The 15,873-nt window shown below is 33.2% G+C and overlaps 1 long non-coding RNA gene across 1 annotated transcript in view; it reads left to right on the top strand.

Moving 5' to 3' along the window:
* The window catches only part of LOC129216261 (uncharacterized), a 452,551-nt gene extending 443,306 nt beyond the window's left edge, over window positions 1-9,245 (top strand). The window contains exon 3 of the long non-coding RNA XR_008580178.1: window positions 9,024-9,245. This is a non-coding gene — a long non-coding RNA (uncharacterized LOC129216261). The remainder of the gene's footprint in view (window positions 1-9,023) is intronic.
* Window positions 9,246-15,873: the final 6,628 nt, after the last annotated feature.

Below are 15,873 nucleotides of genomic sequence, written 5' to 3' on the forward strand. Positions count from 1 at the left end.
GTATGCAAAGAGGTTTTGATGCTTGATCACATTTTAAGTGGCGTTTTTAAACCATTTTGCAATCCCAATTTCCCTGGTACTGTCTGACCACGGATTGTATGGAAAGACAAACATCTGTTTTACAGCCGGAAATGGGCGAATCTATTTTTTTTTTACCGATGTCAGCTTTTGCAGAAGCAGAGTCTCATTGAAATGAGCGGAATACGCGCATCAAAGTTTTACATTTCCCCTTTATTCACATAGATTCGTCTTATCTGGGCGTTTGAAAATTCCATGCGATCCGTGGTCGGACAATAACTACCCAAAATCATATAACAACACACTTTGCTTGGTCATCATTGCAGTAGTTTGGATAGAAGTTTTAGTGAGTTTGAAATGCAAGATTTCTATTAGTCGCATAGTGAGCTATCCTGCCCCTCCTATGTAGTGCTAGGTATATTCAATCATTGAGAAGAGATAAAATGGATGGAGTGAAGATTTTCGTGATGCAAACATCCCGTCACGTGATTTTAAAGCAAAGCATTGGAAAAATCAGGCTCCTTTCGCAAGTTTCACTCTAAACGTGTCAACCATTCGTCGTTATTGAGGCACTTGACTTGGGTTCGTTGCCTCGGTTTTTGTTAAGTTTTAGCCTTGTTCCCTTCATTTACCAGTCTCTGCTCTATAGATCCAATGCTTTGAAGGGAGACGATTAATATTTTTCTGGGGCAAGATATCGAAGTTTCCTAAGATGTCCTAGAGAAGGAAATGATATGATCCTACTCCAGCCAAAATTCTGAATGCAGTTTTACAATAACCATCCTACAACAAAAGAAAGCTAAACCAGATGCGACAAGATGACCAATAGCTCACATCCTCAGATAAAATAAAAGGAATAGGGGTAACGGCACCAGAGTCGCAAGTTTAGATTTAAATAAAGAGGCCTCTTTGTCTATCACAGAACTATGCATAAATCATTTATTATGTGCATTATGAATCGCCTTTGAGACCCGTCATAATGGGATCGTTTCCAAAATTTTAAAAGTATTTTTTTTTTCTGAAAGAGCACGCTTAAAAACATAGGATCTGACCATTTTTTAAAATCATTTGATTAAGTTTAATATTTTTAAAAAAACACACATTATTTACACTTCTGCCGGATGACATCACAAAAGATGAAATGCCATTCAGTGTTGCCAAACACAGAGCTAAATATTTAATTCTCATCTTTACTCATGTGTATTGGCAACGGTATTGCTGATAGCAAGCGTAGAGCGCAATTTTAATTCGCTTCTTGATAATCATAACGTGGAAACGCTAAAAGATGCGTCAAAGAGCATCATTTGTGACGTCATCAAGACTACGCATTGTTTGAAAAATTGGACATTTAAAAAAATTAATTATAAAATAACTGTTGGGAAAATAAAAGTATTTTCTGGGTTCATGTTATTATTATTATTATTTTGCTTATTCTATCAACTTCAATGACTAAAAGTAGTACTTTTGACTGAAGGAAACCACCCCGTTGTGACAAAGTAAATTCGTTACTGGCTAAATGAATAAAATTTCCCTTTTAAGGAAGGTTTTTTTTTTTCAATTAACAAGTCATAATTTTTTATTAATATATTTATATTTTTATTATTATTTTCTCATGTAGTGGTAATGTTATAGTTCTTCAAGTAAAATGGGTCCCCTTAGGAAGAAGGGGCCCCAGCCCCTGTGCGGTAAACATGTCCCTTTGATTTTCACTGTCCCAATTGCATGAAATAAAAGGCGGCTTTGGAAGACGAAAACTTCACGAATCAAGTGTTGTCTAATTCCAGATGTGTGTGGATAAGTTTTCTGGAGCAATCAACTTGATTTTTTCACTGGTGACACCCGCACGGCTTTGCCCGTAGTAGAAAATTAAAAGGTCATTTGGTTCGCCTGTATATTTACAAATAATGGATGATGCATTTCTCGCCAATTTGCTGTGTTCATTTGCTTGCCCATGTTACGGTTCCACGTTATGATAATTTGTTAACTTACTCTTCCACGTTGTGATAATTCGCTCGGAAACATTTTCTTAAAATTAGAATAGAAAAAGAAAAATATCGAATTTAGAAAAATCGCTTCGAGGTGCTCACCCCCATGCTATAAACCAAACGGTCTAGGCGCTAAGCGCGTCACAGAAATCCTGACAGACAGACAGATTCCGACAGAGAGTTCCAGACAGAGCTTTATTATTAGTTAAGATTTTTATAAGTTTACAGCTTTTGCAAACTCTGTCCGGAGCAGAGACCTTCTTCTGAGCTGAGCACCCTTCATGTGAAGGACCGAAGAAGAATCTCAAAAAACCGCGTGAGTCAAGCCACATTTCGTGGCTCAGCGATGATCAGCTGTGCAGGTGGTATCGATTGAAAAGTTGCCGAGTTCAGGTGACGCGAAAGTCTCGCCATCTAGACGCGCAAGTTAAAACTAAACGCCTTCTTTTTTTTGCCTAATTTCCCGCTAATGTAAAAGAAAGAAGAAAATAAACATGAAGGAGGACTTGATGCATCTTAAAAATATCTCTGAAGGCGTTAGAAATAAATAAAATTATTGAATTGTTATCGAAAAATTACAAACTGGTTTTCAATGGGGAAAATGTCATCGATCTGTCTGTTCCCCTTAATAACTTCTAAGTGAATAGTCCGATTCGAACAAACCTTTTTTTCAGTTCGAAAGATCTCGTCGAGGACACCGAATTCCAATACTTCATTTTGTCGTTTGAGCAATTTTTCGTACAATTTTGAATAGTTTAAGAACTTGAATATTGTTCCCTTCGGAGAATCCTAAGGCCCATATAGATTCCGAACCTAAACCTTTGTTCGAACGAACTTTGTTAGAAAAAAAATCTTTATGAGGAACAAATATAGAAAATATTTTTTTTTTATTTCGCTAGTTTAAACGGTTTATTTATTTATTAATTTTATTATTATAATTACTATTATTATTATTAATTTTTTTTTTTTTTTTTTGGAATTCAAAATTTTGTAACGTTATAACAACAAAGAAAAGTTATTTTTTGGCACCAAAACATTGAGAAAATCGTGCAGATCATAAATTTTTAGTTCTAAAGAAATAGAAAGAAAGTGCAACTTTAATTACAGGGTGGCGTCAGATCAGGGAAATCAGGGAGATCAGGGAAAAGTCAGGGAACTTTATTAATCAGGGAAAAATCAGGGAATATCAGGGAATTTTGAAAAAATAATAAAAAATTAGGGAAAATTGATTTTATGAAGAAAAAAATTTTTTTTTCTTTACAAAATTAAGAACTGTAATTCCCTACGCATTTTTCGCCAATTATCTGTTTAAAAAAAATTAAAATTAATAAGGTGCGATTTTATACTGCTGCATATTTGTGCATCTTTTTCCCTCAACGTCAAAGTATTGAATCTTACTTATTAACCACAGGATGAACTTCCTAAGATTGCTTCTGTGTCTGTTAGGTTGTTTATTTTACCTAGCTTGAAATTTCCTTTTACGCTTTCAATGCTGCGTAAAATAAACAACTATACAGGCAAAGAGGAAGCCTTCATTAATGTCTTAGCTCCTTTGCCTTTATTCCATTGTCTCGAAGTAATTAAGTGCTGTAATCACGATTTCATGAAGAAATCTTTGGTTTTTGAATTAATACTATAAAAGCTTAAAAGTTATTACTTCTTAGGGTTTTTAATTTAATCGCTAAAATTGAACTTTCAATACAGAAAACTTTGTTTTTTGCCGTTATATTATTTGTTGTCATCGCAGATTATAAAGGTTTTCTTTTCTTCAGACTTAAGTAATTCTTTAATTTTATAACCAAGTTGTACTCATCTTTTATGTATTTTGAAATTAACTAATTGTTTTTTTTTTCTTTTTTTTATCCTTGCATTTCAAAGTTGTTTGTTACAAAAGCAATCTAAGATTTTTTTTCGTTACATACTAAAATCATTTGAAATAGAGTTAACTTGTGTACTTAAGTAAATATCTTTATTTTTTATTGTTAAAATGCTGTATTCATTCATTAAAACCTATGTTCTTGATTAGAGAAAAGCTCCCTATGAATGGATGTCAAATGGTTTCATTTGTTTTGCATAAATATGTCAATTAGTTATATAAGAATAACTACATTACTTCTATTCTTTCACTATTACTTGTTATTCTTGCAACAATTATTATACTGTTTAAAAACTTAGTTCAAAAAAATTTCAAATACTTTTTAGTTCTATCATAAAGACACATATATGTTTTTAAGAGTAATTTTAATAGTTTCTTAAAATTCTTATGCTAAGTGGTTTCTGGAAGTAAAGAATTTTTTTTTTAAATTTTCTATAATCTTTCCATTGTATAAAAATTTAATGTACTGTTTTGTAGATTTTTTCCCCCTGAAAAAAATTGTCTTTTTTTTTTAATTATTTTATTAAAGTAGCATCTTTTTAAAATATAGGTATCTTTAGTTCAACTACTTTACACAACTTAAAACGTTTAAAATACTGCATTTTATACAAATATACAATGGATTTCAAGTAGAGCAAAGAAAGAAAACCATTATCATTGGTAACGTAAATCAGGGAAATTTGGTGAACTTAATCAGGGAAATCAGGGAAAAGTCAGGGAACTTTTTTTCACAGTTACTGTCGCCACCCTGAATTACTTCCTGGATTAAACTAGTATATTATCGATGAACTAAGTGATTATTACTATTTTTAATCTTTATTTTCTTTGATTTAAATCTTTTAAAATACTTTTTTGGATTAAATTTTGCAACAGCACTAAATAAGTGCATTATATTTTGATTACTTATCGAAAGTAAATCTCAATTAAAATTTGCAAGGACATAAAGAGGGAAGAAAAAAATGATGAAAATCGAAACGCAGGCAAAATTTAATCGGGAAAGAATTTCTATTTAATTAATTTTTGTGTCTGAAATTTTTTTCAATCCTATTTAATACTCACGTCGACGTTGATAAAATTTTATATAGGAAAGAAAGGAAGAACGAAAGAAAAAATTAAATGAATATTACACGCAGTTCGGATTGATTTGCGAACTTAAAAAAGAAACCACTGTGTGTACTGCCGTGTGCAGGTAAACGGCAGGTATCTGCAGAAATTAGTTTTCGAGATATTTGATGAAATGTGTGGTAGATTCAGTACTAACAATAGAAAAATGTTGGAATTAAACGTTTTTTTCGCGCCTTTTTTTCAGCGGAAGCCAATTAAGCGAGCATGTACAATAAAGGAAAAGTACAATTGTTGACAAAAGTGCAAAAAAAATCAAAAATGAAAAATTTGCAGTTACTGCTCTTTACCTGCACACGGCAGTGTAGCTTTTAGACGGTAGTGGCTAAGTTAGGGTGGGACGGAGGAGGCGATCCTTCCCGTGCGGCATATTTTGGAGGGCGGCATTTTCACGTTTTTGATGCGAAAAAAGTCAACGCATTTTCCCAACGAAAAAATCATGTTTTCGATCTATTACTGGAGACAAAAAAAAAGAGGTCATCGATTTGTAAGGTTTTGGTACGACCATGTTGATAAAATTACTCAGATACAAAACGTGTCTTTTTTTTTTTTTTTTTTTTTTTTTTTTTTTTTTGTGAACATCTCAGCACTATTGTTTGTTTTTTCTCTTCCTTCGTCTGAAGCCACAGAGTGAGGGAGGTGGTAGTGTAAAGTCAAGGGATCATTTTTTTTCTGTCAAGGTTAACTATTGCAAAGATAACAATACATCTCATAACCTTTCGTTACATGATGAAGCTACCGCTTGATTTTAAGAAAGTTCCTTGGAAACCACCATATTATTAAAAATAAAAAAAAAAATCAAGGAAAGTGACAACAAGAGAAAGAGGAGAGAGGTCTCAAATGGTGGGCGATTTCTTGCTCATTTTCAGAAAAGCATTATCTGTTTCAATTACAAAATGTTCATTAGGACAAATGGAATTTATGTTCATTTTATAAAAGCACTTATTCACAACTCAAACTATAATTGCTTGTATTACAGTTTTATGTCAACAATTCCCTTTAAACAATGAATTTCACATTTAGTCATTTATTTTAATGAAGGGTTTTTTAATCAGTTAAATGATGTCTAAGCAAAGCCTTTCCATTTACCTCAAAAGTAATGATTTTTGATGCACAACTTTTTCTCCTCATGAATCACAGTATGGTTAATCGAATGTACTGGCCCTGTCTATCTTATCGTCTTCTATCGGCGAGAAAGAGAATCATCCAGATTTGGAAATAGCAGTACCTGATCTAGGGAAGAAGATGGGGTAAAAGTCTGTGGGGTAAGTCTTGCTTGTACCCCTGTGCGGCAACTTCTGAGTTTGTCAACATTAAGTGATTCGCTTAAGCTCGAATTCCAAAGGGAGTTATAACTCCCTTTGAGAAACCAAAAAGGCTCTAAATGTTCAATTCAATCAATTCAAAATTTTAAATTCGGAAAATTTCTCCGACCTTTATGCTCTTTCCTACTGTCACAAAGCTCAAAATGCATTTTTATTATTTGAATTTTGAAAACTTTCCGGAGGCGAACCACTTACCATCCCTTTCTCTCTGAACTTAGCCAAACATAGCCTGAAACAGCGTTTTAGGGCTCCATCTTACCTCCCCCTTTACTGTCTAACGTCGAAAATATAACTTTAGAATGTGTTTTGAGGCCGGAGAGTTCTGGCCTACCGAAGACAGCTTAAAATTGCGTTGTTAAACATTTAATAAATATCACATTTTCTGGGAAGAGCAACCAAACCTTCCAACCCCTAACGTTACCAAACAGCCCAAAATTTCAGCTTTAGGCCTTGAGTTTCGAAACTTTTCCAAGGGATAACGTCAACCTGGGGGGGAGGGAAGCCTTGACCTCTCCTGTAACGTGATTAAAGATAGTCTAAAATGCATATTTAGGCCATCAACTTCGAACTTTTAAGTCCCCATCTCATCCAATGTCTCAAAAAAAAAAAGAAGTTTGTCTTTTGAATTTTGAATTTCAGAAAAATTCTAAGGCAGGATCCCAAAGGTACACGAAATCACTAACATCATGACTCCAGATTGACTACAAATTTCGTTTTTAGAAATTTCTGAAGGAAGTCCAAAAAGCTTTTTTTTCTTCTCAATGATGAAGAGCGTAAAATGAACAACAGTTTCCAAAAAGATTTGGGGTAGGAAGCCCCTCTCCGAATTCTCTCCTTCATAACATTGTCCGGCAAACAACTACTAAAGTCGCGTTTTTACGACGTCATTTTCAAGGAGGGGAATTTCAAAGGGAGACGGGAGAGCCATCTGACTTCCAAACATTTTTGGAAACATTTGGCCTCCCGTTTACGCCACCCAACATAGCCTACAAATTCCGTTTTTGAAACTCCGCCTTCGAAATATTTCCAGAGAGCTCTTGAACGCTTTCTATTCTCTTTAACGTCATCAAAGATTGACCAAAATTTACTCCAAGTTTGAAAATATATTGAGAAAAAAATTCAGTCTTTGTTGGAGGAAAGCCTTTACACCACTAGATACTGCCTACATTTACGTGTTTTTCAGTTTAGTTGAAAAACTTCAAGGACAGCGTCTTCGAACCTTCTCCAATATCTTAGCGTATCCAAAGCTTGTCTAAAATTGCTTCTTTAACACTTCAATTTCGGAAAATTTCCCTATGAAGTCCTGACTCTCTAACGTCAGAAGCCAAAAAAAAGCATAAAACTGGTTTTATTCTATGTAAAAAAAAAAGATGTGGAAGGAACGCCACGCCTCTTTTCTGTTAGCATTACTAAAAATTGCCTAAAATTCCGAATTTTGACTCATTGAATTTTTCAGTAGGGATCTGAATTCCTCTTCTTTACTTCTGCAAGAAAAATGGAAGAAAAACATAAGTTTTTTTTTTCTTTACTGAAATCTTGTATTACCGCAAATGCTTTTGGTTTTTTAATCTATGAGCTATTTCCCATCAAAAGGGCGGCAAATTGAGGAACCGCACTGGGCGGCAGAAAGTACACAGCGTCTAAGCTACGCCACAGCTTAGACGCAAAAATCGAAAAGGTGTGTCATTTCTCCGCTGAGATATTCCTAAATGTATAGTATCTCCTTGATTAAAATTAGAATAAAAACGGAGCAAGTTTGAATTTTAAAGCTTTGCTTTTAGGTGCCTCAGGGCAAAACCTAATATACCTGTAACCCAACTTTTGTAATTCTGGATTTTTTCATTTGGTCTGGAGACGATCAACAAACGCGCACACATATTCTCGTTTTCATTTATACAGCTTTATGCGTTGGAATTTTCTGTGTCATTAATATCTGGTACTCTGTCTCTGTTTAATTTTTCTTTAAACTGCAACCTGACAATAGGGCAAGTATGTCAGGAGCAGTCCTTGTTGCTTTATTTAGAAGTGCACGAAATGAAGTTGGAACAAAACTTTACATTTTAGGTGCAACAGCAACACTCATCGAAAAAAGTAAAGTAGATACAAAAAAATAAAATTCATTTTACGAATCAGCAATTATCAGTTTTAATACTCTGGGCACCAAAGAAAAAAACAGTTGTTGCCCTTTCTTAGTGAATTTGGGCTTTTGAAACTTTACAAATAATACAGGCTTTCGATACTGTTCCGGATTCAAGTCTTCTGTTTAAAACGGGGGTTCCCAAAAGTTTCTAATTCGTAGCATCTTTTGAAAACTTAGAGTTTTCTCATTATACACTTGTCTTAGTCTATTAAGCTATACATTTTGATGCCGTGGATACTTCACGCCTTCACGGTACCTTTCGCCTCTCACTGCGGCACCCCAGGGTACCATAGCACACTCTTTCCGAACCTCTAGAAGACTTTTTAAAACCTTTTTTCGCCATATAATTGTTATTTGAACAGCCATTAGCTTTAATACTAATTTTTACATTCGTTTTTAAAATGTTCTGTTTGGGAAATGAACTACTTTGAATGTTTTTATTCCTACTTCAATTTCATTTCTTCGTGCTGTAATAATAATACCTTGTGATGAAAAATTTATGTTTCGTTGTACACGCACATTTATGCTCTTTATTCATGATTGTATCTTAATTTTAGGTTCTTGTACAAACCAACATGTACATATCATTGAAGTGAAATTTCATTCGGTGTCTTAAAACAGGCAAGTGATTTTCTTTATTTTTTGACTGTAAAAATGAATCATGCTATTAGAAGTTTTAAATTAAAATATGTGTAAATATTTTTTTAATGCTTTTCGATGTTCAGTGCTGATAGACGTACTAAAGAAAAAATCCCGTAGCAATGTGTTACTGCGAAAGACTTGAGGGAAATCAGGGTTTGTTTACGTGTTCGGATTTTTAATCGCAACAAAAATAGCTTCCCGATAATTGCTTACCGACGTGGAGGGTGTTTTCTTACGGATGGGAAAGAACTGACAGTTTAAAGAGCGTGATAAACTAATGGTTTTTCCCAGTTCGTTCCTCGGTTGACAAATTTAATTGCCAATCTGAAGTTGAATAATAAGTCTCTCAGCTATTATATTGGTGTCATTTTTTCCGTATCTTGGAAGATGGATCACAGAGAAGAGAAACATATGTATATATATATATATATATATATATATATATATATATATATATATATATATGTTTCTCGAGAGAGAGAAATTATTTTTAAAAAAATCATTGGGACCGTTACGGTTTTGTTGTTCTTAAACTAGTTTCCTTTCATATGAATATGTTATTTTCTTTCATTAGCTCTAATTTCAATATTAAATATTGATCGTATTGGTAGCTCTTCATTTATCACTAGTTTAACAATTTTCTAAAATCCATTCGACAGAAGAGACAGTAATTACTTATTTTTTCAATTAATTTCCTACTGTAAGTATATTACGGTAAAAATCTCATAAATTAGCTTATATTACATACTAGTGGTACCCGCACGGCTTTGCCCATAGTAGAAAATTAAAAGGTCGTTTGTTTCACCTGTATATTTGCAATCATAATGTATGGTGTCTTTCTCGCCAATTTGCTCGCCCATGTTACGGTTCCACGTTATGATAATTTGCTCGGTAAAATGTTCCTAAAATTGGAATAGAATAAGAACAAAATCGAATTTTCGAAAAATCGCTTCGAGGTGCAACACTTTCTTGCTACAAACTAATTTTGAGCCAAATTTCATGAAAATCGGCCGAATGGTCTACGATCTATGCGCATCACAGAGATCCTGACAGACAGAGATCCAGGCAGAGAGATCCAGATATCCAAACAAAGAGACTTTCAGCTTTATTATCAGTAAAGATAAAGATAACATTGACTTCCAGGTCCTTTAATAACAACTTTTTATTTATTTGTTTATTTATTTTTTGAGTAGAAAATTTCATTCCGCTTTCATCACAAATTTCAACCGGTTTACGGTTCAAAAGAGGTATTACACTATTCCAATCGTAATACGTATCCTTTCAATGAGGCCAGGGCATACTTTTTATAGGAGCGCCTGCATTTCTTTTCAATTTTATGCAAATTACAACATTTTAGGCATAGTTCAAGCTATTTAGGCGCAAAAATAAATTGTGGAGACTTGAGGACTCCTGCAGTTTTTGTGGTAGAAATTGAGCAGTGAGTGGGTGTGGAACCTTACAACCCTTGATGAGTTTCAATATCATTGCAATTTTTTTACAGTCATGTACCATAGTAATGTTGTGTTTTCCCATTTATTTTTCCCGTTTTCAAAGATAAACGCTTTTCTTCATATGTTCCATTACAAATCCAGAAACTCTTCGGAGAAATTACACAAATAGACATAGCACACCCAACCTCGAGTCTCTTGGGATCAAATTTTTCCATCACCGAGTAAATGCTTCAATACTCAGCCTCTCTGATGTATATCCAGCAGTGAAGATATCGAAGTGCATTTCTTTCCACTGCAGATGAAATATAAATATCATAGCCCGAAGCTTCAACTGTAGAAGCCTTCCATTTGTATCAAAATCAACCGAGTATTGATTCTGGCAAAAGCATCGGCGAACGTCGACGCTGTCGGCTCTGGTATTTTGAGAACTCTATTGCCATCAAAAGATAGATGTGTAAGGATGGAAAAGATAAAGACTACACTCTGCTGTGGTGTATGCCGTTGGGTATTGGATTGGTGTTGAATTTTGTTGTTGAAAATTGCGTGGAGATAAAAGAATCTGTTGATGATGTAAATTCTTGAAACTTACTTTTTTAGTTTTGTGGGAAGATTAAATGATTGGTTTTGAGTGTTTCGTTTTGTTTTGTTTTGAAAAGGATAGAGATCTTACATTTAAATGTTTTATTTTGATAAAGATTTTGTGTCTGAGTGTATCAAAAAATATGTGGTTTTAGTCTCTAAGCTTTAAATCCGTTAGCATCTGTTGATGATGTAAATTCGTAAAACTGACTTTTAGTTTTGTGGATATGTTAAATGATTATGTTCGACTGCTTCTTTTTTGTTTTATTTTCATAAGGATAGATAACTTACAGTGAGTTATTTTGATTAAGATTTTATGTTTGTGTGTGTCAAAAAATGTGATCTTAGTTTCAAGGCTTTAAATCATTTTTTTATCGTCTGAATTGTTAGTTTTGTAGTTTAGTAAAAAAAAATTAAAATGTATTTTGACTCAGGTTCCTTGTTTCAAAGTTTTTCCATTGCATCTTATGTAAAAAATAATAAAATGTATGCACACGCGTGTAAAATACATTATACTCTAATAGCTAAGGAGTGGCAATTTCTCCTTTATAACCCTTAAATGATGAACCTGGTTTGACTTCACTGTCTACATATTTTCTGGATAGGTTGCGTGAACCTTATGTCTATTGCACATTTATAAGGCAAACGGTAATCACGTTTACCCAACCAATGAAGACATTAATGAATTAAGCTATGAAATTTTAAAGGTGTAAAATTTTAACCCGTTGTTGATTTGCGGAGTGCCTTATTTTGGATGTGGGATGAAAGATGACTATACTTCTTGCAGTCACGAGTGGAAAAGAAATATAGACAATTGTTCTTACTGTTACTCATATCTGATCCTACTAACTACAATTTAACTACGCCAGGCTCTCTTTCTCAAACTGACACACGGTTTGGAATGACATGCCCCCAATATGGTGTAGCCGCCAAAAATCGGAATGACACCTGATGGTTGGGAAAGGTGTGTTTTATATCAATGAGGGAACTGGTTTTATTTTTAAAGATTGACTGTTACTATGGGAATGATGGGCACAAATGTACGTAGGCCAGTCAGAAAGTTAGTTGCACTTCTTCGTAAATCTGTTCCGTCTAAGACAATCTTGATGAAATTCTGTGGCAATAATTCAGGCATGTACCTATATGATGCGACGAAGCGGCTTCCCCAATACAAGTTCATTTTTTCTGATTATCATTTACAAATATGTCCCGACAGCTGCAGTAGCGTTCAAATTGGAAATGCATGCAATGATTCAATTTTTTGGGAAAAAGGTGCAACTGCACTGAAATTTATGTGCAGTAGCCTGAAGTGTATGGTGAAAATGCAATGTCACGTTAAGCTATCGTCAAATGGTGCAACATGTTAGAGAATGGACGCACATATAATGACGACGCTGAGCGCAAGGAAAGACCAAGTTTTGGTGGAAAGTGTGGAATCACCTTCCCAAACCACCCTAACCTTTCGATGTTTTTGGCCCCTTAAAACAAGAACTTTCAAAGAGATGATAGCATTCGGATGACGAAGTGAAAGCTGCAACTCAGCAATGGTTATCGGACATTGGACGGGATTTCTTTGCAGAAGGCATCGAAAAACTTGTACCACGCCTCGACAAGTGCTTAAATAACAGAGGTGGTTACGTTAAAAAGTAGATTTTTAATAGAACTTAAAGATAACAATAAAGTTATTGTAAAACTTCAATCCTTTTTTTTTTCTTGAGCAGTACAACTAACATTCTGACTGGCCCTCGTAATAGGCAGATAATTCTAACAAATCAAACAGTTTTCAATTGTATGGCTATCTATAGTTTTGCAACCGAAGATCTGCAATGCATTTTTACACTGTAAAGTGTACCATATCATTTTATATTTCTAGCAATTCCTGTGTCGTTAAAACAACTTCCGACATTTAACTTACAATTATATGATGTTTTAGCTATTCGATTGCTTTTTGTGTTTTTATACTATAACATTATCTGCTATTAGCAAGCTTCTAGAAATTAAATTTTTAGTATTTTTTAATTTGAAATAAACTACCCTTTTCCCTGCCACTAATATATCTTCGCATGGGCTACCAATATATCTTATACTTTTTTTATGTCGATTTTTACACATTGAAAAGAAGTACCTTGTAGCTCCAGTGCTCTTATATAAAGTTTTGATTGAAACCAGCATTTTATGCTGTTTAGAATGATGAATTCGTATATTTTTAAAATGGGTAAGTAAACGAAGACGAGTCGGAAAAAATAAAACACTGTGTATAGCATCGGTCTGTGTAAAACACTCTGTAAAGCATATATTTATTTAAAAATCCACTCGTTGAGCAAATCAAAGAATGTATTCGATTATAATGATTTTTTTCTCTCTCTCTTATATGTCAATTTTCCTTAATTCTTCTCATAAATAAAAAAGTGATCCTAATAGCTTCTGATTGAATTGGTTGTTATAAATTTCTTTTTAAGTAGTAGCACTATTCCACATTTTGTTGTTAACAATTGCCCTAATAATAATACTATTTCGCTGTATTATATCTTAATAATATTTTATCGACAACAACTTTTTTTCATTCTACATTGCTGACCAAATTATTAGGCGAAAGAGTTTTTTTTTGTACACTATTTGTACTAAAATACTATTTATTTTACTGTTAAAGTACAGTACATACTGTACACTAATTATTACGTTATTTTAGCATAATTTAATGTTTGCAGGCGGCAGCACTGTCTGCTTTGTTTATGTTCTTTGTTTATCTACCTATCAGTGTGTTCTGTTATATTTAAAGTTAGTTTTTGGTAATTAGTGAGTATGTGTATGTGAGTATATATAATAGTGGGTATAAACAATTTTTTACCTCCTTTTTTAAAAAGTTAAGAAATGGTGTAAACCTTGTCAAAAGTATGCCAAACTAACTTAAAATGCCCATCAAGAACAAGGGAATGCATACTAAATATTAGATAATTATTTCACTGTTCATTAATGTGTCTATAGTTATGTAATCAATAAAGAATTTGCTTTTAAAGCAGACTTAGTCTAATAAATTGGCCAGCACTATATTATATCACTATTTATTTTTATTTATTTTTGCTTAAACTTAAGATTGAATTCTGGAATAAGACATAAAATGAACACAAACCTTAAGTGAAATAAATATATAACCTCACTAAAAAGGAAGCGGTTCGATTGCACGATATGCAAGAGAGGAAAACGAAACCAGCTTGTCAAAACAAGGATTTGCTTAGTGCTGACATGGAAAGGAAACATTTATTTTCTCCCTATTGCATCAATTTTCTTTCATCCTTATCTTAGATCAAACATAAGTATTGAATTGATAGCACTGGGATTTTGAATAAACAAAACCAATTGATTTTTTTTTTAAATTCGGAAATATTATCCCACTTTTTTCCCAAAGAGAGTAAGTATCCCAGTTGATTTTTTAATGTTATGTTTCATCACCTAAGGAAATATATTTATTTTAAAAAAATAAATCTCTTCTCTTTAATTTTCTTTCCTTCTCGCGTACTTTTACCGAAACATAGGCTTAAAATAGAAATTCCGCAGTATGACTTAAAAATAAACAAAAGTTCCCAACCGTAAAAAGCATGAAACTTCACTGAAAAGAACGGGTTCGATTGCAAGCTGAGAAAGGAAAAAAAAACTGGACGTCAGTTCCTTTTCCCTTTCTCTAAAACGTCGATTTTCTCTGGCTGCAAGTGAAGATATCAATCTGTATCAGATCCAGCGGAATATTGATTCCGGCGTTGTTCCCGGACGCCACTATTCATCCCATCCCTCCGAGTTATCGTAACATTAACCGGCATGAAAGAAAAGATAAGAGCAGATCTGTCCATTTGCAGCCAGTAGCCCTCAGACATCCCCCGAAGGCATTCAGATAAAAGTCTCTCTTGATAAAGGAAGCCTTTAAGGATTAAGAGTGGAGGGATATATCTTGAATTCATTTGCTTGGAGAAGGTGAAGTTTAAGGAAATGAAGACATGTTTGCTTTTGCTTTGAGACAGTTATATAAATTTACTGATTTTTTTTTTTCATTTATTCAAAAAATATCAAATTCTTTTATGAACATATTTTATTCTTTAATTGTGGCATATTGTGTTGTTATTACAACTGCTTTAAGTTTATTTCGCCGTTTTTTTTTTTTTTTTTAATTTCATTATATTTGATTGCTGAAAGATATACTTTTGGTTTTTAAAATTATATCACTGCAATTTTTTTCTTGTTATTTATTTTTATTGAAACTACAGTAAGACTTGAAATGTAAAGATTAGAAAAAATCTGTCCATTTGTAGCTAGTGGCCCTCAGATATCTCCCGAAGGCATTCAGGTAAAAGTTTCTCTTGATAAAGGAAGCCTTTAAGGATAAAGAGTGGAGGGATATAACTTCTTGAATTCATTTACTTGGAGGAGGTGAAGTTTAAGGATATGAAGATGTGTTTACACTTTTGCTTTGAGACAATCAGTTATATATTTTTTTTCTCAAAATATATTTTTGAAATAACAAAATTGAAAAATAATTTTTTGACCATATTTTATACTTTTAACTATAGCATACTGTGTTCTTACTACAACTGCTTTAAGTTTATTTTGCCGATTTTTTTCAAAATCACGTTTTATCGTTAAAAGAAACCTAATTTATTTTTTTAAAATTATATCACGAAATTTAATTTTTTTTTCCTTTTTATTAATTTTTTTCTAAACGTACAGTAAGACATAAAATATAAGG

The sequence above is a fragment of the Uloborus diversus genome, chromosome 2 (genome assembly GCF_026930045.1).
Source record: "Uloborus diversus isolate 005 chromosome 2, Udiv.v.3.1, whole genome shotgun sequence".
In the NCBI taxonomy this organism is placed as follows: domain Eukaryota; kingdom Metazoa; phylum Arthropoda; class Arachnida; order Araneae; family Uloboridae; genus Uloborus; species Uloborus diversus.